Below are 21,574 nucleotides of genomic sequence, written 5' to 3'. Positions count from 1 at the left end.
ACGTTAGCTTCTGAGTGCTCACAGCTCCCCCACAATACACACACATATGTATGCACAGGTGTGTGTGCACACAGGCACACATGGGTGCACATGCAGGTGCATACACAGGTGCACACATAGGTGCACATGCAGGTGCACATGCAGGTGCACACACAGGTGCACACAGGCACACACAGGTGCACATGCAGGCGCACACACAGGTGCACACAGGCACACATGGGTGCACATGCAGGCACACACAGACACACACACAGGCGCACACAGGCACACGCAGGTACATATGCAGGCGCACATGCAGGCGCACACAGGCACACATAGGTGCACATGCAGGTACACACATAGGTGCACACAGGTGCACATGCAGGCGCACACACATGTGCACACAGACACACACGGGTGCACATGCAGGCACATACACAAGTGCACACACGGGTGCACATGCAGGTGCACACACAGGTACACACATGGGTGCACATGCACACACAGGTGCACATGCAGGGGCACATACAGGCACACACACAGTTGCACGCATGGGTGCACCTGCAGGCGCACACAGGCACACATGGGTGCATATGCAGATGCACACACAGGTGCACGTGCAGGGGCACACACAGGTGCACACAGACACACACGGGTGCACATGCAGGCACATACACAAGTGCACACACGGGTGCACATGCAGGTGCACACACAGGTGCACACATGGGTGCACATGCACACACACACAGGTGCACATGCAGGGGCACACACAGGCACACACACAGTTGCACGCATGGGTGCACCTGCAGGCGCACACAGGCACACATGGGTGCATATGCAGATGCACACACAGGTGCACATGCAGGGGCACACAGGTGTGCAGACACACATGGGTGCACCTGCAGGCACACACAGGCACACATGGGTGCATATGCAGATGCACACACAGGTGCACATGCAGGGGCACACACAGGTGTGCACAGACACACATGGGTGCACATGCAGGCACACACACAGTTGCACACATGGGTGCACATGCAGGTGCACACAGGTGCACACAGGCACACATGGGTGCACATGCAGGCGCACACACGGGTGCACATACAGGGGCACACACAGGTGTGCACAGGCACACACGGGTGCACATTCAGGCGCACACACAATTGCACACATGGGTGCACATGCAGGCGCACACACAGTTGCACACATGGGTGCACATGCAGGCACACACACAGTTGCACACATGGGTGCACATGCAGGTGCACACAGGTGCATACAGGCATACACAGGTGCACATGCAGGCACACACACAGGTGCACACAGGCACACACAGGTGCACATGCAGGCGCACACAGACACATAACCCCCCCACACCTTCTAAGGAACACACTGCGCCAAACCATGGAGAAAGCATGGCAGGACAGAGGGCCCAGGGGAAAGGAGGAGTTGGGCAGGTGGGGGGAGCCAGGAACTGAGAGACTCTCCCCTTTTAACAGCGTAAGAGCAGAGATCTTAGGCAGCCCCAGTGCAGCGAGACATCCCGGGAGAGACAGGCAAGAGAGTATAGGAAGTTTGTGCAGAAGACTATGAATGAAATTCCCTTTTGCGGCTTCTTCAAGGGACAGTGTTCACTAATGCAGTCGGTGCCCATCCCCCAGGCAGCACAAATAGAGAGGAGGGTCTGTCTCTGGTCACACTTGTGCAAGAGCCAGGTACATGTTCCCAGAGGGCAGCCAGGCAGAGACCCTGCACCCCACCCCATCGCTCCAGGGGCCCCTGGACCCCTGAGAGCTGCAGCTGCAATGGAGGCCCAGATGGTTCTGGGCCAGGGCCAGAGCCTGCTGTGCATGTCGTCTGCATGTACTCTCCAGCGTTTCCAGGCCTGGGTGACAGCAACAGCCCTTCCCACTGCCCTGAGGGTGCCCAGAGAGGGTGAGAGCGAAACAGGGTAGGGGAGGCCTGACTCCACCAGTGGTCTCAGGAAAGACTCCCACAGCTGAAGTTGCCATAAGGAATTTATTGTCCTTCAATGCATGTGGGTAAGAAATACAAGTGATGTTGACTCCAAAGGAACACCCAACGCTGCACTGTCGCTGTGCAGGGCCCTTCCTCCCTCCTCATGCCTGTCCTGGGCAGCCATGTGCCTCCAGGAGGGGTCTGCTTTCGCAGGGACAGGCCCTCACTCTCACCTCCCCACTGCCACGGCTGAGGGTCCCTGCCCAGGAACAGGGCCTGGGGACCTCCAGCTCACGAAGGGACTCAGTGACCAGCCTGGGCAGGGGCCTCAACCTTCGGGAGCCACAGGGGAGGGCCACAGCCTGCCCCGTCGGTGGGAGACAGTTCTCTGAGCTACCTGCTCCCAAGGCCAACTCGGCTCTCCGAGACCCATCTTGGGAAAGGGATGTGACAAGCAGTCACCCCCCACCACGTCTGCACAGAGCCCTGAAGGGACTGAGGGAGGAGTGTCAGAAGGAGCCCCTGGGGGTAACTGGCCAGCTCCACCACAGCAGAGTGGGAGCAACAGCCAGGAGGGGACGGGGTCAGGCCTCTGTTCAACTCTACAGGCAGCAGCTGCCTAGGGCGGCTCCCCGCACACAGTCAGAATCCTAGGACCCCTTCTGGATCCTGGAGTCTGCAGCTCTGGAAATGTCTCAGAAACGCAGAAGCAGAGATAAGCTTTCATTTGGCATGTTGTATTTAAGATGTTTGTCATTAGGAGTCAGAGCCGGGCCGTGTCCTGGGCAATCTATTAATATAACTCATCTCATGTAAATGCAAGTCTCCCATAACCCAGGGAGGCAGCCCAGAGAGGGCCATTTCTCAGATGGCGACGCCAAGGCTCCACTCACAGGACCCACCACTCAGGCCGGCAGTGATGCGCAGGTCTGCCCAGGCCTGCCAGCCCTTGGCCCTGCCTTTTCCTGGACAGTCATCTCTCCTCGACGCTGTCCCTAGATGCTCCCAGCAGGGCCATGACTCCGCTGCACCTCACTCAGAGGGAGGCTGGAGCCCTTGCCCACACACCTGGCGAAGGCACATTCCCAGCATGCTCTGCACATGGCCCCAGGGGCTGACAGTCTCCCAGAAGCTCATCTATGGACCCCAGATTAAGAAACCCAGCTTCCTGGAAAACTGGGACGAAAATAGCCCTCGGGGCCCATCTCACATGTATCCCAGGACCTGCCAGGAGGAGGAGGACGGTAGAGCAGCCCCCTGCTTCTGCCAGGCGTGGTAAGGGGGCTTCTTTCTGAGGCAGCATGTGTGCTTCTATTTTTTAAACTACTCAACAAAAACGGAGACTATTTTTAGCTCACCAAGCTGCAGGGCATCAAATTAGCAACTGAAAATTACACATCTTGCCTGTCTCCCTTCTGCAGGCTGCAACAAGAGAGAGAAAATGCTCCTGTGGGGAGCTGGGGGCTAGCCCTGCGCCCGACCCAGCAGGCCATGCACCGAGGAGGGCAGACTCGGGCGCGGCGGGGGAGAACCCTGCCTGCTACTTGGACCCGGCCAGTGCCATGGGAGCCCAGCTGCTCTCCAAGGACCAACCAGCTGGTTCTCTGGAATCATTGGCACTGGGTGGGGTAGTGGGTGGGGTGTTGCCCAGAGCCCTCCTCCTTGCCCCTTCGTTCATTCACTCATTCACAATGCCAGCAAGGACCTGCCGGGAGAGCAGGTGCACAAAGGAAGGAAACAAGGCTCCCTGGCCCCAAAGAGCCTGGTGGAGACTTCGAGGCTGGCACACACAAGGACCACGGATGACGGCCTGAGCTGCAGGCGAGAAGAGGACCTGTGCTGTGGACACAGGAGGGGAGGAGAAGGTGTCAGGAGATTGGGGGCAGGAAACCTTAACCTGGGCAGGGAGGGTGGCCTTGAAGGAGACTTCTGAAAAGGACAGAAAGGAGAGCCACTCCTTCCTTCCCATTGGCTCTCCAGCAGGCCTTCCCTGGAGCACTTCCTGTCTGGATCACTTCCTCCAAAATGAGTATTTAATGAGTACCTGTGTGTCAGTCTGCAGGCGCCTGGTCCCCACCCTGCCAGAGCCCCGGCCACAGCTCATGCCACGGCGCGCAGGGCCGGCTGCAGTGGCCGCGCTCTGTATGGTCTGTTTCCGGGTGGACTCCAGGCTCCCTTCCTGGCTCTCCCAGGACGCTGTGGGGACCCTCACCTGACAGGCTCGCAGGGAGCTCTGTAGGACACGGCGAGGCAGGTGCAACTGCGAACGAAGTGCCTGTCTGAATGCACGGAGGGCACTACGTTTACAGGACTCCTCATGGGAACACAAACCTTTCAGCAAACCTTTAGTGGATCCTTTGCATCTGTGAGGATTTTGACCCACTCTGGGATAGGAGACAGCACTAGTTATACCGCCCAGGGGCTACCCCTGCCAGTAGAAGGGGCCAGGAGAGTGGGGGCAGAAAGACGGTAACCTTAACCTGGGCAGGGAGGGTGGCCATCAGGATGCTGGCGGTGAGCCAGAATCATAACTAAGAAGCTGCCCACTGTGGGGACGGTGGAAGGTTGAGGGGCCCACCCAGCTACAGGCTCAGCCAGCGTCAGGGAGGGGAGAAGGGAGGGGTCAGGTGTCCTCCTGGTGGACAGAGGCTCAAGGACTCGCACGGGAACCTCAGGACCTCCTCCTGCACAGCCTCGCCCTGCCGCCCCAGCCTGAGTACCATCAGGATTGGCCAGACGGCAGAGCAGCTGGGCCTCCTTTTCTGTCCCCATCCCCGTCCTTGCTTACTGCTCCCCTCTGGCCCTGCTGTTCCCAAACTGGGTTCACAGAGCAGACAATACAGGGCAAGGAGACACCTGGCCAAGGTGGGACCTCCAGGGTCCCACCTGCATCAAAGGAGCACGGGCGGAAGGGGAGAAACACTGTGGGGCTACCCCATTCCCTGGACCCCACTAATTGGCAGAGAAACCAGGCTGGGACAGCCTGTGGCCTGTGGGGCAGCAGGGTGGCTGGACCCCCAGCTGTAGAGGGGAGGCTAGGACCCAGCCCTGGGGGTGCCACCCTGGGACGGGAAGGGGGGTGTTTGTCCCACGCAGCCAGCCACCCCTGTCCATCCTCCTAAGGGTCTCTGCTCTAACACCCCTGTCACAGTAACCTCAGTGTCCCTGCTGCACACACTCTCCCCTTCTTACCCTAGGACTGCTGTGGCCTCTCAGCCCACACTGTGGGCCCGGGAGCCAGATGACTTGAACCCAGGTCCTCCATCCCCACCTGGGGCCAGGTGGGAGCCTGCACCCAGGTCCTCCCCAGCTCTGCAGAAGAAAGTGAGGTGACTTGCAAGTGGCCTAGCCCCTCTGGGCGTCATCTGCACCACAAGCAGGTGACACTTGCCTGAAAGAGTCTGCAGCTTAGTTCTCTGTCATTTCTAGAGATTCCAGTGAGTGCAAGATGGGCCTGGAGCCACACCCTGCCTCTGTCTGCCCCAGTGGGCCCGGGCCTGCGCTCACCCCAGGTAGTGCTTCCTGGCCCATATCAGAACCACTTCCCCCAGCCCCAGGGCCGGAAGGTGCCCCCACAACAACCCCGCCTGGACTCTGACACTCCTGCCCTGGAAGCTTCCTCCAGAAGCTATCTCCCCTCGCCAAAGCCCAGCTCTCACACCTTCCCCACTTTGAGCCGAATGTGTCTCCCCCAACTCTGGAAAGCCCTGGCCCTGTGTCCTGGGAACACGCAGGCGATGGGCAGGGCCCGGCTGCAAGTGCAGGCTGGGCGCCAGCAGGCTGGGAGCAAGCCAGGCCCGCCCCGTGCAGCCCTGCTTCGTGGGCGACCCTGAGTGTGAAGTGAAGGTCAGCGCCTGGCGGGCTGGGATAGCACCTGAGCTGTGGGACACTGACGGGCACCTGTCCTACAGGTGCCCCACTGCCTTCCCTCCTAGACACAAAGGTGGGGGGGCGGGGGCACCCTCTCCCTGACCTCACTTCTAGGTCCCCTCTCACCTCCCACGCCCAGGACAGGAGAAAGTGGAGAGAAGCTGCCTCCTGCTTCCTGTCCCAGGCATGGGGCTCAGGTGGGGGTGTGGCCTGGGCCTTACAGGCCTGCACCCGGGCAGGGGGTGCAAACCGAGGCAATCTTGGCAGTCAGGCTGCCATGGAGGAGCGGGCTGGGGGCCAGGTACAGACCCCATCCCAACTGAGACCACCCTCTGTGGTCCCTCCCTAGAGGGGGCATCCACTGAAGACTGCTCATCAGTCTGGGCAGTGGCCCGGGCATCCAGGGGCTCAGCAGGAAGACGCCAGAGTATCTTCACACCCAGGCCCACCCGGGGTGTGCGGCTGGCAGCAGAGCCAGGCCCAGAGCCAGCCAGGGGTGCAGCAGGACGTGGCCGCAAAAGAGAGGGGCAGTGAGCTGGCTGGTCAGGGCTGAGGGTCCTCGGGAGGTAGGGAGCCCGGGCCTGAGGGACAGGCCACAGGGCCAGCCACAGGCAGGCCTGCCCAGGAGGGAGAGGCAGCCTCAGCCCCTCTGCAGCTGCAAGGGATGCCAGAACACGGAATAAAGAACATACAGCTCTTTTATTTTTAAATGACATCTAATTAGACTGAGCAAAGATTTTTCTTTTGTGTTTAAAAACAAATAAAAATCCATTTCCCTTGCTTGAATTGTCATCCTCCTGGCAGATGCCCAGAGCGGCACCCCAAGCCCCCACTGCACTGTGGGGCTTTCAGCTGCCAGCTCCCCACTGGGTCAGACGGCATGGCCTTGTCCAGCGCCACCGCCTCCCGGAAACAGGGCCAGGACACACGCCCCGGCCTTCACAGCCCATGCTGTGTGCAGGAGCAGCTTTCCTGCCACATGCCCTGTGTCCCCTGGCCCTGGGGGCTTGCAACCAGGTGGTCGGACCCTTGGCAGCCCCCAGAAGTACCAGCCACATAGGGCAGCTCACCTCCTGCCACTGCGCCTCCAGATGAGGAAGAAAGGCCCAAAGGGCTTATGTCATCAGCTCCAGGCCTCACAGCCCAAAAGTGGTGCAGCGGGGATTTGAACCCTGCAAGTGTGACCACCGAGATCTGACATGCCACCCAGGGCCATCAGCACAGGGTTCAGGGCAAGGGGGAAGGGTGCCAGTGATGGCAGGTGGCAGCCAGCCAGGGCCCTGAGGGACAGACACGGCCCACACAAACACAGGCACACACACAGACACAGGCACACACACAGACACAGGCACACACAGACACAGGCACACACACAGACACAGGCACACACAGACACAGACACAGGCACACACAGACACAAACACAGGCACACACACAGACACAGGCACACACACAGACACAGGCACACACAGACACAGACACAGGCACACACAGACACAAACACAGGCACACACACAGACACAGGCACACACACAGACACAGGCACACACACAGACACAGGCACACACAGACACAGACACAGGCACACACAGACACACACACAGACACAGGCACACACAGACACAGGCACACAGACACTGTGTTTGTGTGGGCCTGGCCTGGAAGGAGCCTCGTGTGCAGGGTCAGGCCAGAGCACAAAGGGCGCTCCCAACCCGCTGGAGCCTCGCTGCCAGCCAGCAGTGTGATCGGAGGGCTCTCCACTTACTGGGCCACCTGCCACCTTCCTAGGGCACCACCAAGGCCTTGCTCCCCCCTGTCCAGACGAGGTGCAGGTGTGGGGCTAAGGACAGGCCTCCTGCCTGCAGGCCGGTCCTTCCTGCCAGTGTATGAGCCATTCTAGCAAACGAACTGAACCTGAGAAGGGCTCGTGGAAACGCCGATGTACCCAGTTGGTCAGAAGTACAGGTCACCACCCGAGACTTGTGACTGGCATCTGAGGCGGAGGTGGTCTTGTGGGACTGAGCCCTTGATCTGTGGAGCTGGTGCTATCTCCACGTGGGCAGTGCGAGAACTGAACTACAGGACGCCCAGCTGCTGTGCCTGGGGAATCTGGTGTCAGGTGTGTTGGGTGACGGAGAGAAGACAGCAGTGGGTCTCTTCCCCCATCTCTATTAAAGGCAGACTCCCAAGAACACAGCTGTGTCCAGGAAGTGCAGTGAACACCTCCACACGGTCCAGAGAGATGACCATAACTCGCTACAGCCCCTACAAGTGGCAGATGCCCAAGGGGTGAAAACACTGCAGCACATACTCTGGGAACAGAGAACCAGAAAGGCAAGGAGGCAGATGCGCGAAATATTGGGCCCCAAACACAGAAAGGCACTTTCTACTGCCCAGAGTCTCCACCCACACTGCCACACATTATAGCACCTCTGAGACCCAATGAAGTCCCCAAGCAGAAACGTACAGGTAACACAATGACATGAATACAATGTAATGAAACTGGATATTAATAAACAAGTGGTGAACCGAAAAATGGTACCCACCTCATAAAAAAACTTCCCTAAATCATGTTTGTGTTAAAGAAGCAATCCAAACTCCTATTAGAAACACGGCAGAAAAATAACCCTGATAAGAAAACTGTGTCATAATTGATATGGCCAAAGCTATACTCAGAGAAAAATTCATAGGCTTCAATGCATTAAGCAAGCAACACAAACCACTTGATTCAAAAAGCGTCTAAATAAAACAAACTCATAGCAAAGCAAACTAGAGGAAAAAATTGCTAAAAGGCAAATTAGTGGATTTAATCAAAGAAAGAGCTGAACCACTTATTAAATTCAAGAGCTGACTCTTTGAAAACACAAATTAAAAGTATAAACCTCTGGCAATTCTAATGAACCAAAGGAAGGCAGGAAGGGAAGGAGGAAGGAGGAAGAAAGGAAGAAAAGTAAAGATACTTTGGGCATGAAAAAGGGAATCTAACTACAGATATGGAGAAAAAACTTTTGAAGAATCAACTACCTAACTCTCTGCTAACAGATCCGAAAGCTCTTTCAACCGGGATACCAGCTAGAAATGTAAGTAACCAAAACAGACTAAAAATGTTTGGAACCCCAAAAGACCAATAACCATAGTACAAATTCAGTTGACAGCCAACTAAACCTCAGGGAAAAATAAAAGCAAGCTCTGGCTGAGCTTTTATTCCAAGCCTTTAAGACTAAGATAATTTTATATAATATTTAAAGCATTTCAGAGCACCACATGTACCCACCATCAAATTGGTTTTAACTGACCAACACTTAAGTGCACATATAGTAGGAACATTCATCAGGTGTCGGGCAGGTGGGAGGGGGAGGAGGAGATGGGTCTATTCACACCTAATGGGTGCGCACTGCCCGGGGGATGGGCACGCTTGAAGTTCTGACTCAGGTGGGGCAAAGGCAATATATGTAACCTAAACATTTGTACCCCCAAAATATGCTGAAACGAAAAAACTTTTTTAAAGAATAGTTTGCCATTAAAAAATAATAAAAAATAAAGTATTTCAACTACACAATTCATATTGAACAGCCTTCCTATTTATTTTATAAAGTTAACATAACCATGGTTTATAAATGTGACAAACAGATCTGAATATGGATGAAAAACACCCTAAGCCACACCGCGACACCCCAGTAAAATGGGCCCCGCAGCGTGTCTGAGCACAACAGAGCCTGGCCAGTGGGATCTGTCCCAGGCACAGGAAGGCGACTCGGCTCAGGGAAGCCAGTGAGCGACACACTGGCGGCGCAGGGGAGGCATCCCGTCCCGGGATTGTGCGGGGCGCGGCGGCTCTGCTGAAAGCGGCTCCGTGGCGCAGCCCCTCCGCGGCAGCGCGCTGGTCACCAAGAGTGCCCGTGGACACACGGCCAATCTCAGGCCGGGCAAGACGCGACAGGCCTTCTCGTTAAGGGAAGCTCAAGCCAGAGGAAGTGCCATTATTTACTGCTACTTTGCACCTTTTAGAAAACACAGCAAGAAAATAAAAGACACATCAGAAATGAAGAGCCAGCACGCTCCTTATGTGCAGGTGACACGATTAAGTTCTCATGTCCTCCAGGAGGCCGGACTGAGCATCTGTTCAAACTAACACGAGAGTTCAGTGATCAATGACCTAACTTAAATTTTTAAAAAATCACTAGCTTACCCATGTACCTCCCACGGGCACAGGTGTTCAGCACGCCCGTGTGGCACCGGCACCGGGTGCTCACACCCGCGGCAGCAGGGGGACGGGCTGTGTCTGTGTGCCGTGTCCATGTGTGTCTGTGTGTGCCTGTGCCTGTCTGTGTGTCTGTGTGTGCCTCCGTGTGTGCGTCTGTGTGTGCCTGTGTCTGTGTGTGTGTCTGTGTGTGCCTGTCTGTGTGTCTGTGTGTGCCTGTGTGTGTGTCTGTGTGTGACTGTGTGTGTGTGTCTATGTGTGTGTGTGTTTGTGTCTGTGTGTGTGCCTCTGTGTGTGCGTCTGTGTGTGCCTGTGTGTGTGTCTGTGTGTGCCTGTGCCTGTGTGTGTGTGTCTGTGTGTGCCTGTGCCTGTGTGTGTGTCTGTGTGTGACTGTGTGTGTGTCTGTGTGTGTGTTTGTGTCTGTGGGTGTGCCTCTGTGTGTGCGTCTGTGTGTGCCTGTGCCTGTGCGTGTGTCTATGTGTGTGTGTTTGTGTGTGCCTGTGCCTGTGTCTGTGTGTCTGTGTTTGTGTGTGCCTGTGTCTGTGTGTGCCTGTGTCTGTGTGTGTGCCTGTGTCTGTGTGTGTGCCTGTGTTTGTGTGTGCCTGTGTCTGTGTGTGTGCCTGTGTCTGTGTGTGTGCCTGTGTTTGTGTGTGCCTGTGTCTGTGTGTGTGCCTGTGTCTGTGTGTGTGCCTGTGTTTGTGTGTGCCTGTGTCTGTGTGTGTGCCTGTGTCTGTGTGTGTGCCTGTGTTTGTGTGTGCCTGTGTCTGTGTGTGTGCCTGTGTCTGTGTGTGTCCCTGTGTTTGTGTGTGCCTGTGTCTGTGTGTGCCTGTGTCTGTGTGTGTGCCTGTGTCTGTGTGTGTGCCTGTGTCTGTGTGTGTGCCTGTGTTTGTGTGTGCCTGTGTCTGTGTGTGTCCCTGTGTTTGTGTGTGCCTGTGTCTGTGTGTGCCTGTGTCTGTGTGTGTGCCTGTGTCTGTGTGTGTGCCTGTGTCTGTGTGTGTGCCTGTGTTTGTGTGTGCCTGTGTCTGTGTGTGTGCCTGTGTCTGTGTGTGTGCCTGTGTCTGTGTGTGTGCCTGTGTTTGTGTGTGCCTGTGTCTGTGTGTGTGCCTGTGTCTGTGTGTGTGCCTGTGTCTGTGTGTGTGCCTGTGTTTGTGTGTGCCTGTGTCTGTGTGTGCCTGTGTCTGTGTGTGTGCCTGTGTCTGTGTGTGCCTGTGTCTGTGTGTGTGTCTGTGTCTGTGTCTGTGTCTGTGTGTGCCTGTGTCTGTGTGTGTGCCTGTGTCTGTGTGTGTGCCTGTGTCTGTGTGTGTGCCTGTGTTTGTGTCTGTGTGTGCCTGTGTCTGTGTCTGTGTGTGCCTGTGTCTGTGTGTGTGCCTGTGTCTGTGTGTGCCTGTGTCTGTGTGTGTGCCTGTGTCTGTGTGTGTGCCTGTGTCTGTGTGTGTGCCTGTGTGTGTGTCTGTGTGTGCCTGTGTCTGTGTCTGTGTGGGACTGTGTCTGTGTGTGTGCCTGTGTCTGTGTGTGTGCCTGTGTCTGTGTGTGCCTGTGTCTGTGTGTGCCTGTGTCTGTGTGTGTGCCTGTGTCTGTGTGTGTGCCTGTGTTTGTGTGTGTGCCTGTGTCTGTGTGTGTGTCTGTGTGTGCCTGTGCCTGTGTGTGTGTCTGTGTGTGCCTCCGTGTGTGTCTGTGTGTGCCTGTGTGTGTGCCTCTATGTGTGCGTCTGTGTGTGCCTGTGCCTGTGTGTGTGTCTGTGTGTGCCTCCGTGTGTGTCTGTGTGTGCCTGTGCCTGTGTGTGTGTGTCTGTGTGTGCCTCCGTGTGTGCGTCTGTGTGTGCCTGTGCCTGTGTGTGTGTCTGTGTGTGCCTGTGCCTGTGTGTGTGTCTGTGTGTGACTGTGTGTGTGTCTGTGTGTGTGCCTGTGTCTGTGTGTGTGCCTGTGTCTGTGTGTGTGCCTGTGTCTGTGTGTGCCTGTGTCTGTGTGTGTCCCTGTGTTTGTGTGTGCCTGTGTCTGTGTGTGCCTGTGTCTGTGTGTGTGCCTGTGTCTGTGTGTGTGCCTGTGTCTGTGTGTGTGCCTGTGTTTGTGTGTGCCTGTGTCTGTGTGTGTGCCTGTGTCTGTGTGTGTGCCTGTGTCTGTGTGTGTCTGTGTCTGTGTGTGTGCCTGTGTCTGTGTGTGTGCCTGTGTTTGTGTGTGCCTGTGTCTGTGTGTGTGCCTGTGTCTGTGTGTGTCCCTGTGTTTGTGTGTGCCTGTGTCTGTGTGTGCCTGTGTCTGTGTGTGTGCCTGTGTCTGTGTGTGTGCCTGTGTCTGTGTGTGTGCCTGTGTTTGTGTGTGCCTGTGTCTGTGTGTGTCCCTGTGTTTGTGTGTGCCTGTGTCTGTGTGTGCCTGTGTCTGTGTGTGTGCCTGTGTCTGTGTGTGTGCCTGTGTCTGTGTGTGTGCCTGTGTTTGTGTGTGCCTGTGTCTGTGTGTGTGCCTGTGTCTGTGTGTGTGCCTGTGTCTGTGTGTGTGCCTGTGTTTGTGTGTGCCTGTGTCTGTGTGTGTGCCTGTGTCTGTGTGTGTGCCTGTGTCTGTGTGTGTCCCTGTGTTTGTGTGTGCCTGTGTCTGTGTGTGCCTGTGTCTGTGTGTGCCTGTGTCTGTGTGTGTGTGTGTGTCTGTGTCTGTGTCTGTGTGTGCCTGTGTCTGTGTGTGTGCCTGTGTCTGTGTGTGTGCCTGTGTCTGTGTGTGTGCCTGTGTTTGTGTCTGTGTGTGCCTGTGTCTGTGTCTGTGTGTGCCTGTGTCTGTGTGTGTGCCTGTGTCTGTGTGTGCCTGTGTCTGTGTGTGTGCCTGTGTCTGTGTGTGTGCCTGTGTCTGTGTGTGTGCCTGTGTGTGTGTCTGTGTGTGCCTGTGTCTGTGTCTGTGTGGGACTGTGTCTGTGTGTGTGCCTGTGTCTGTGTGTGTGCCTGTGTCTGTGTGTGTGCCTGTGTTTGTGTGTGCCTGTGTCTGTGTGTGCCTGTGTCTGTGTGTGTGCCTGTGTCTGTGTGTGTGCCTGTGTTTGTGTGTGTGCCTGTGTGTGTGTCTGTGTGTGCCTGTGCCTGTGTGTGTGTCTGTGTGTGCCTCCGTGTGTGTCTGTGTGTGCCTGTGTGTGTGCCTCTGTGTGTGCGTCTGTGTGTGCCTGTGCCTGTGTGTGTGTCTGTGTGTGCCTCCGTGTGTGTCTGTGTGTGCCTGTGCCTGTGTGTGTGTGTCTGTGTGTGCCTCCGTGTGTGCGTCTGTGTGTGCCTGTGCCTGTGTGTGTGTCTGTGTGTGCCTGTGCCTGTGTGTGTGTCTGTGTGTGACTGTGTGTGTGTCTGTGTGTGTGCCTGTGTCTGTGTGTGTGCCTGTGTCTGTGTGTGTGCCTGTGTCTGTGTGTGCCTGTGTCTGTGTGTGTCCCTGTGTTTGTGTGTGCCTGTGTCTGTGTGTGCCTGTGTCTGTGTGTGTGCCTGTGTCTGTGTGTGTGCCTGTGTTTGTGTGTGCCTGTGTCTGTGTGTGTGCCTGTGTCTGTGTGTGTGCCTGTGTCTGTGTGTGTGCCTGTGTCTGTGTGTGCCTGTGTCTGTGTGTGTGCCTGTGTTTGTGTGTGCCTGTGTCTGTGTGTGTGCCTGTGTCTGTGTGTGTGCCTGTGTCTGTGTGTGTGCCTGTGTTTGTGTGTGCCTGTGTCTGTGTGTGTGCCTGTGTCTGTGTGTGTGCCTGTGTCTGTGTCTGTGTGTGCCTGTGTCTGTGTCTGTGTGTGCCTGTGTCTGTGTGTGTGCCTGTGTCTGTGTGTGTGCCTGTGTCTGTGTGTGTGCCTGTGTCTGTGTCTGTGTGTGCCTGTGTCTGTGTCTGTGTGGGACTGTGTCTGTGTGTGTGCCTGTGTCTGTGTGTGTGCCTGTGTCTGTGTGTGTGCCTGTGTTTGTGTGTGCCTGTGTCTGTGTGTGCCTGTGTCTGTGTGTGTGCCTGTGTTTGTGTGTGTGCCTGTGTCTGTGTGTGTGTCTGTGTGTGCCTGTGCCTGTGTGTGTGTCTGTGTGTGCCTCCGTGTGTGTCTGTGTGTGCCTGTGTGTGTGCCTCTGTGTGTGCGTCTGTGTGTGCCTGTGCCTGTGTGTGTGTCTGTGTGTGCCTCCGTGTGTGTCTGTGTGTGCCTGTGCCTGTGTGTGTGTGTCTGTGTGTGCCTCCGTGTGTGCGTCTGTGTGTGCCTGTGCCTGTGTGTGTGTCTGTGTGTGCCTGTGCCTGTGTGTGTGTCTGTGTGTGACTGTGTGTGTGTCTGTGTGTGTGCCTGTGTCTGTGTGTGTGCCTGTGTCTGTGTGTGTGCCTGTGTTTGTGTGTGCCTGTGTCTGTGTGTGTCCCTGTGTTTGTGTGTGCCTGTGTCTGTGTGTGCCTGTGTCTGTGTGTGTGCCTGTGTCTGTGTGTGTGCCTGTGTCTGTGTGTGTGCCTGTGTTTGTGTGTGCCTGTGTCTGTGTGTGTGCCTGTGTCTGTGTGTGTGCCTGTGTGTGTGTCTGTGTGTGCCTGTGTCTGTGTCTGTGTGGGACTGTGTCTGTGTGTGTGCCTGTGTCTGTGTGTGTGCCTGTGTTTGTGTGTGTGCCTGTGTCTGTGTGTGTGTCTGTGTGTGCCTGTGCCTGTGTGTGTGTCTGTGTGTGCCTCCGTGTGTGTCTGTGTGTGCCTGTGTGTGTGCCTCTGTGTGTGCGTCTGTGTGTGCCTGTGCCTGTGTGTGTGTCTGTGTGTGCCTCCGTGTGTGTCTGTGTGTGCCTGTGCCTGTGTGTGTGTGTCTGTGTGTGCCTCCGTGTGTGCGTCTGTGTGTGCCTGTGCCTGTGTGTGTGTCTGTGTGTGCCTGTGCCTGTGTGTGTGTCTGTGTGTGACTGTGTGTGTGTGTCTGTGTGTGTGTGTTTGTGTCTGTGTGCCTGTGCCTGTGTCTGTGTGTCTGTGTTTGTGTGTGCCTGTGTCTGTGTCTGTGTGTGCCTGTGTCTGTGTGTGTGCCTGTGTTTGTGTGTGTGCCTGTGTCTGTGCCTGTGTCTGTGCCTGTGTCTGTCTGTGCCTGTGTCTGTGTGTGCCTGTGTTTGTGTGTGTGCCTGTGTCTGTGTGTGTGCCTGTGTCTGTGTGTGCCTGTGTCTGTGTGTGTGTCTGTGTGTGCCTGTGCCTGTGTGTGTGTCTGTGTGTGCCTGTGTCTATGTGTGTCTGTGTGTGCCTGTGTCTGTGTGTGTGCCTGTGTCTGTGTGTGCCTGTGTCTGTGTGTGTGCCTGTGTCTGTGTGTGTGCCTATGTCTGTGTGTGTCTGTGTGTGTGTCTGTGTGTGCCTGTACCTATGTGTGTGTCTGTGTGTGTGTGTTTGTGTCTGTGGGTGTGCCTCTGTGTGTGCGTCTGTGTGTGCCTGTGCCTGTGTGTGTGTCTATGTGTGTGTTTGTGTGTGCCTGTGCCTGTGTCTGTGTGTCTGTGTTTGTGTGTGCCTGTGTCTGTGTGTGCCTGTGTCTGTGTGTGTGCCTGTGTCTGTGTCTGTGTGTGCCTGTGTCTGTGTGTGTGCCTGTGTTTGTGTGTGCCTATGTCTGTGTGTGTCTGTGTGTGCCTGTACCTATGTGTGTGTCTGTGTCTGCCTGTGTCTGTGTGTGTGCCTGTGTCTGTGTGTGCCTGTGTCTGTGCCTGTGTCTGTGTCTGCCTGTGTCTGTGTGTGTGTCTGTTTTTGTGTGTGCCTGTGTGTGCCTGTCTGTGTGTGTGCCTGTGTCTGTGTGTGTGTCTGTGTCTGTGTGTGCCTGTGTGTGCCTGTGTCTGTGTGTGTGTCTGTGTGTGTCTGCGTGTGCCTGTGCCTATGTCTGTGTGTGTGTCTGTGTGTGTCTGTGTGTGCCTGTGTCTGTGTGCGTGTGTGTGTGCCTATGTTTGTGTGTGTGTCTGTGTGTGCCTGTGTCTGTGTGCGTGTGTGTGTGCCTATGTCTGTGTGTGTGCCTGTGTGTGCCTATGTCTGTGTGTGTGTCTGTGTCTGCCTGTGTCTGTGTGTGTGTCTGTTTTTGTGTGTGCCTGTGTCCGTGTGTGTGTCTGTGTCTGTGTGTGCCTGTGTCTGTGTGTGTCTGTGTGTGCCTGTGTCTGTGTGCCTGTGTCTGTGTGTGTGCCTATGTCTGTGTGTGTCTGCGTGTGCCTGTGCCTATGTCTGTGTGTGTGTCTGTGTGTGTCTGTGTGTGCCTGTGTCTGTGTGTGTGTCTGTGTGTGCCTGTGTCTGTGTGCGTGTGTGTGTGCCTATGTTTGTGTGTGTGTCTGTGTGTGCCTGTGTCTGTGTGTGCCTGTGTCTGTGTGTGTGCCTGTGTCTGTGTGTGTGCCTGTGTCTGTGTGTGTGCCTGTGTGTGTGTCTGTGTGTGCCTGTGTCTGTGTCTGTGTGGGTCTGTGTCTGTGTGTGTGCCTGTGTCTGTGTGTGTGCCTGTGTCTGTGTGTGTCTGTGTGTGCCTGTGTCTGTGTGCCTGTGTCTGTGTGTGTGCCTATGTCTGTGTGTGTCTGCGTGTGCCTGTGCCTATGTCTGTGTGTGTGTCTGTGTGTGTCTGTGTGTGCCTGTGTCTGTGTGTGTGTCTGTGTGTGCCTGTGTCTGTGTGCGTGTGTGTGCCTATGTTTGTGTGTGTGTCTGTGTGTGCCTGTGTCTGTGTGTGTGTCTGTGTGTGCCTGTGTCTGTGTGTGTGTGCCTATGTCTGTGTGTGTGTCTGTGTGTGCCTGTGTCTGTGTGTGTGTCTGTGTGTGCCTGTGTCTGTGTGTGCCTATGTCTGTGTGTGTGTCTGTGTGTGCCTGTGTCTGTGTGCCTGTGTCTGTGTGTGTGTGTGCCTGTGTCTGTGTGTGTGTGTGCCTGTGTCTGTGTGTCTGTGTGCCTGTGTCTGTGTGTGTGTGTGCCTGTGTCTGTGTGTGCCTGTGTCTGTGTGTGTGTGTGCCTGTGTCTGTGTGTGTGTGTGCCTGTGTCTGTGTGTGTGTGTGCCTGTGTCTGTGTCTGTGTGTGCCTGTGTCTGTGTGTCTGTGTGCCTGTGTCTGTGTGTGTGTGTGTGCCTGTGTCTGTGTGTCTGTGTGCCTGTGTCTGTGTCTGTGTGTGCCTGTGTCTGTGTGTCTGTGTGCCTGTATCTGTGTGTGTGTGTGCCTGTGTCTGTGTGTGTGTGTGCCTGTGTCTGTGTGTGTGTCTTCAGGAACCGCCCAGCTCTGGCTCCGCCACCATCGCCGTGGGCCTGCCCTGCCAACCAGGTCAGCCACCCTGCAGCCGCTTCCTGCTCACGCCCAAGACACCGCGCCACTGGGGCCTCAGGCTGCGCACTCCAGGAACATGCTCCTCCCTCTTCTAAAGATGTCTGTTGTGTGTGCCTGGGGTCCCCAGGGAGGCTGGGCCCCTCCTACTCCCGGTGCCGCTACAGTCTGGACCTCGGGAGCCTCAGTGTCCTCACCTGTCACTGCAAGGGGCGCTGGCCCACTGGGAGGCTCTGGCTGACAGGCAGGGCGCGCAGCAGCCACACGCACAGTGGGGAATGCAGAAGGCCGCACCCCAGCCAGGAAAGCGTGTGTGAGCGGACAGCAGGGGCAGGGTGACCCCAGGGAGCCTGAGACTGTGGGACAGTGGGTCTGCCAGCAAAACGTCTCAGCCAGCCACCACTACCAGGCCACAGGGCCAGAGCTTGGGGAGCTGAGGGCACAAGAGGGAGGAGCAGAGGAACACGGTGGGGCCCGTGTCGTCTGTATGCTCCCACCTGACTGCTCACCCAGGTCCCTTGGGAGCCCCCAAGACCCCACAACCTGTCCACCTTTGGGCCCCCTATCCTGGAACCCACAGGGACCAGGCAGCCCAGAACCTGGCAGAAGGTATTCTGCCTGGGAACTCTGACCCCTGACCTCCTGGCTGACCTCAGGCAAGCCACAGCCCTCAGGACCTCAGTTTCCCCATGTGTAAAGCAAGGAGGTGGGACTAGACAGTCTGTACAGGCCACTTCTACCTCTCATGTTTGTTCCTTCCTTCCTTCTCTCACTTACTCACTCAACAAACATCCACTGAGGCCCTCCTGGCCTCTGCTGCACACCTGGGAATGGGCCTCAGTGTCCACCAGGGGAGCAGACGTAAACCACAGCACAGCATCATCTCTCCGGGATTGGGGGTCTATGCTGGGGCTAGGCAGGCACAGGGGCGAGGAACTAGTAGGGAGAAGGCAGGGAGGGCTTCGTGGAGGGGCAATTCCGAGATAGGCATCCAAGGATAACCAGGGGTATTCCAGTGGGTTAAGAAGAGGAAAAACCGGGGGATATGACAGTTTGGGCTTCTCCTCTGGTCACTCACTGGCAGGCTCCCGGAGGGCAAGGCCCAAGAGCCCAGAGGTGTGGAGGAGCAGGCAGCTCCCCCTGCACCCACCCAAACCCTACTTGTCCTGCCAAAGCCAGTGTCCAACTCTGTCCCCCAGCAGCCCTTCCTGATTGCCCAGCCCGCAGGGGCCTCTCACGTCGTTGTGGTCCATGGTCCATGTGACCTTGCTGGTGGTGCTGTCTCCAGCGTTCCCTGCACCCAGCCAGGCCTGACCCCAGTGCACACAGGGGACTGGCGATGTGGAGGCTGCTCTCCTTCCCCAGCCCTGTACCCTGGGGTCACAGTGCCCCCAGGTTAGTCCTCACCCTGCCTCTCCTGGGGGAGCTCACACAGAAGGGGGCCCAAGCAAGAAGGCCCAGCAAGATGGGGTGTGGGCCCGGGACAGCAGGTGCAGGCACAGGCAGTGTGGCCAGGAGGTGGCACGGGTCCTGCAGGATGGAGCAAGCCAGGGCTCCAAATTAGCACAACCGGTCCAGACCTCTCCCTGAACTCTAGGCCTCCCACCCCACCACCAGGCCACATCCCCAGGGTGGGGGGTCAAACTGTCCCTGCCTCTGGCCCGCCACCTCCTGCTGCACCTGCAGCCTTTCCCACTCCAGCACAGCACCCTGTCTCCTGAGCCTCCCCTCACTAGCCTGCACCCTGCCCCCGCAAGGCCTCTCAGCTGCACCTTCAGCACCGCCTCGCCTCAGCCCGCCCCTCCCCCGCCACCTCCCTGTCTGAGCCCGTGATCTGCTCCTGGACCACTGTGGTGGCCCCTGCTGTCCTTGGCCCCTGCACACAGTAGCCAGTAGTGCCATCACAACCCCAGTGAGAGCACACCCCTGCCGGCCCCCACCAGCCACGTCACCTCACTGACCTCCCTGGCACCTGGACAAGCAGGTGGCTTCCTCTTCCAAGCCCTGTCCTGGCCTTTTCCTGGCATGCTCCCCTGCTCTCCCCTCCCTGACCTCGTCAGGGCCCTGTGACATGCCTGCCCTGGATACCCTACAGCACACACTACCCTACGGCACACACACCACCCTGGCTGATGGTCAGCATGCTGGGCACCGACCCTGTCAGACCCCTGCTTGTTGGGTGAGCAGCACTGGCATCACCAGTGCTGGGGACGTTGGGTGGGCCCTGGGGCCCAGCAGGCCCTGCAGCCGTGAGTGCAATGTCATGTCCCTCTGGGCTGGGGCGTTTAACTGCCAATACAGGGCCCTCCCCCCACCATGTGGCCCTGTCGGCCTGGGTCCCTGAGCAAGGGCAGACTGGAGCAGGACCCAGTCAGCCCACCATGGACACTGCAAGAGTGAAAACTACACCATGTGGTCACAGGCCACGACACTGGGAGTTGTTTTGTCGACAAAAGGACATTTGTCTACCGAATAACCTGAACTCCCCTAGCTGATCGCTCCTGTTGCGTTCTTGTCCTCTTCTGCCTTTACTTTCTCTGTTGAGCACCTAGCGCCTGTGACGCTGCACCTATTTCCCTCATCGGCCGGCCGTGCTCTCTGCGCCTGTGTGAGCGCTGCGAGAACGCGGCGGTGGCGCGTCGGGTTCCGCCGACTCGGCCCTCCACCGGGATGCCGACAGTGGCGCTGGGTGGGCGGCGGCGGAGGGGCAGGCGAGGCCCGCGTCTCCTGCCGGGTCCTCTTCCAGACCCGTCAGCACAGGGCCTGGCCAACGAGTCTGGGCCGCGGCTGCAGCAGCTGCCCCGCGTCTAAACAGACAGCCGGGAGGGGCAGGAGGCCCGGCGCGCGGGGAAGCCCAGACCGGCTCCCGGCCTCCTCCCGCAGTGCCCGCAGGAGCCCGCACTCCGGAAGCCCGCGCGGGGCTCGGCTCTCGGGGACGCGCGCTCGCCCACACGCCGCCCGCGCGCCGCCGCCTCGCAGCAAACAGGTGGCTCTGCGCACCTCACGTCCGGGAGAGGACCCAGGGCCGGTGGCCCCTCCGAGGCCTGGAAGCCCTCCCTCCCGCCGCGGGTGCCGCTCTGCCTCGGCGGCCCCGGGACAGCAGGCCGCGCCGGGAGGGCACGGCCACCTGGCAGAGGGTGGCCCAGTGGGGACGCGCAGAGTCGCGGTGGTTCCCCAGGACCGGCTGCCTCCCAGGCCGGGTCCGAGACGTTCCGGACCGTCGTACCCTTCCCGAGCCGCGCCGGCCGCGCGGCGGAGCCAGCGCCCCGCGCTCCCACCGCAGCCGAGGCGCTACGCTGCGAGCGCGCCCGCGCCGCCTCCCGCACCTGCCCCGCGCCGCAGCCCTACCTGGGGCTCCAGGAACATCCTTGCTGCCTGCTCCCCGCGCCGCTCCTCCGCCGGCGCCCGCCGCCCGCGGACGCCCCCCACCCGCAGCCTCCAGCCCGCAGCCGCAGCCGCTCTGCCGGGGCGGGACCCGGACGCCGAGCGAGGGGCGGCAGGGGCGGGCCAAGAGCGGGGCAGGCCAGGGGCTGGAGGTGGGGCGCGGCGGGGCGGGGCCGGGGACCCGCCGGAGAGCCGCGTCGGGGTCGGCGGGGACTGCAGGAGGCTGGGGGTGGGGCGCGGCGAGGGGCGCCGCGTGAGCCCAGGGCGCGCGCCTGGCACCGGGTTTGCGAGCACCGCAGGTGCAGAGGCGTGGGACGGCCCGCCGCGGTGTCGGTGGCAGGGCGCGGGGCCGGCGAGGGGCACCTTGCCCGTGGTGGCTCAGCGCAGGATGGTGGCGGTCGTTTGGTGAGGTCCTGCTGACGGAGGGCCCTTGCACCCCCACCTCCTCCCCGGCGCTTGTCCTGCCCCGCCCCAGCCTCACCTCATCGTAGATACCGGCCGCAGAGCTGCAGCAGGTGCTCGGCCCGCGTCTGGCTTGAATGCCTCCCCTGACGGGGCACTCACTCCACGCGGCTCTGGCCTCGGGCGCCTCAAGGAACTGTCTGTCCCTCCATCTCCTTGGAGCACGGGGAACACAGCAGCTGCTTTTGCGGGAGCGCTAATCCGAGACGCGGCGAGGGGCGGGCGGACACGCGGCGCAGCGCGGCTCATCCCGCCCCGCGAACCCCAGGGCCCAGGAGGAATCCTGTCAGGTGACTGGGCCTCCGCCGCGTTCCTGCAGCGCCCCACCCCGCCGGCTGTGAGACCGGATGGAGACGAGGGACTGCGCCGAGGAGCGCCCTCTGGGGCGTCGGAACGAGTCGCGAGCCCGGCGGCTCTGGGTGAGCCGCGCTGCTGCCTGGGGACGCCAGGGAGGGGCTGCCTCCGCTTGCACCGCACAGGGAGGAGCGGGGCTGCCCGCAGCGCTCCGACAACCCCAGAGAGTTCACAGGCATACCACTGGGCCTGGGTGGACGGCGATGACC

General features: G+C 58.5%; 1 protein-coding gene across 1 annotated transcript in view; it reads right to left on the bottom strand.

The window, feature by feature from the left end:
• Positions 1 to 21,114, bottom strand: part of LOC142875606 (ras-GEF domain-containing family member 1A-like) — a 38,073-nt gene extending 16,959 nt beyond the window's left edge. The window contains exon 1 of the mRNA XM_076010345.1: positions 21,031 to 21,114. The gene's annotated coding sequence lies outside the window, so the exon portion shown is untranslated. The remainder of the gene's footprint in view (positions 1 to 21,030) is intronic.
• Between the last annotated feature and the right edge of the window lie 460 nt (positions 21,115 to 21,574).

The sequence above is a fragment of the Microcebus murinus genome, chromosome 14 (genome assembly GCF_040939455.1).
Source record: "Microcebus murinus isolate Inina chromosome 14, M.murinus_Inina_mat1.0, whole genome shotgun sequence".
NCBI lineage: Eukaryota > Metazoa > Chordata > Mammalia > Primates > Cheirogaleidae > Microcebus > Microcebus murinus.
The sequence above is the reverse complement of the archived record's forward strand: the minus strand, read 5'-3'. Positions and strand labels throughout refer to the sequence as shown.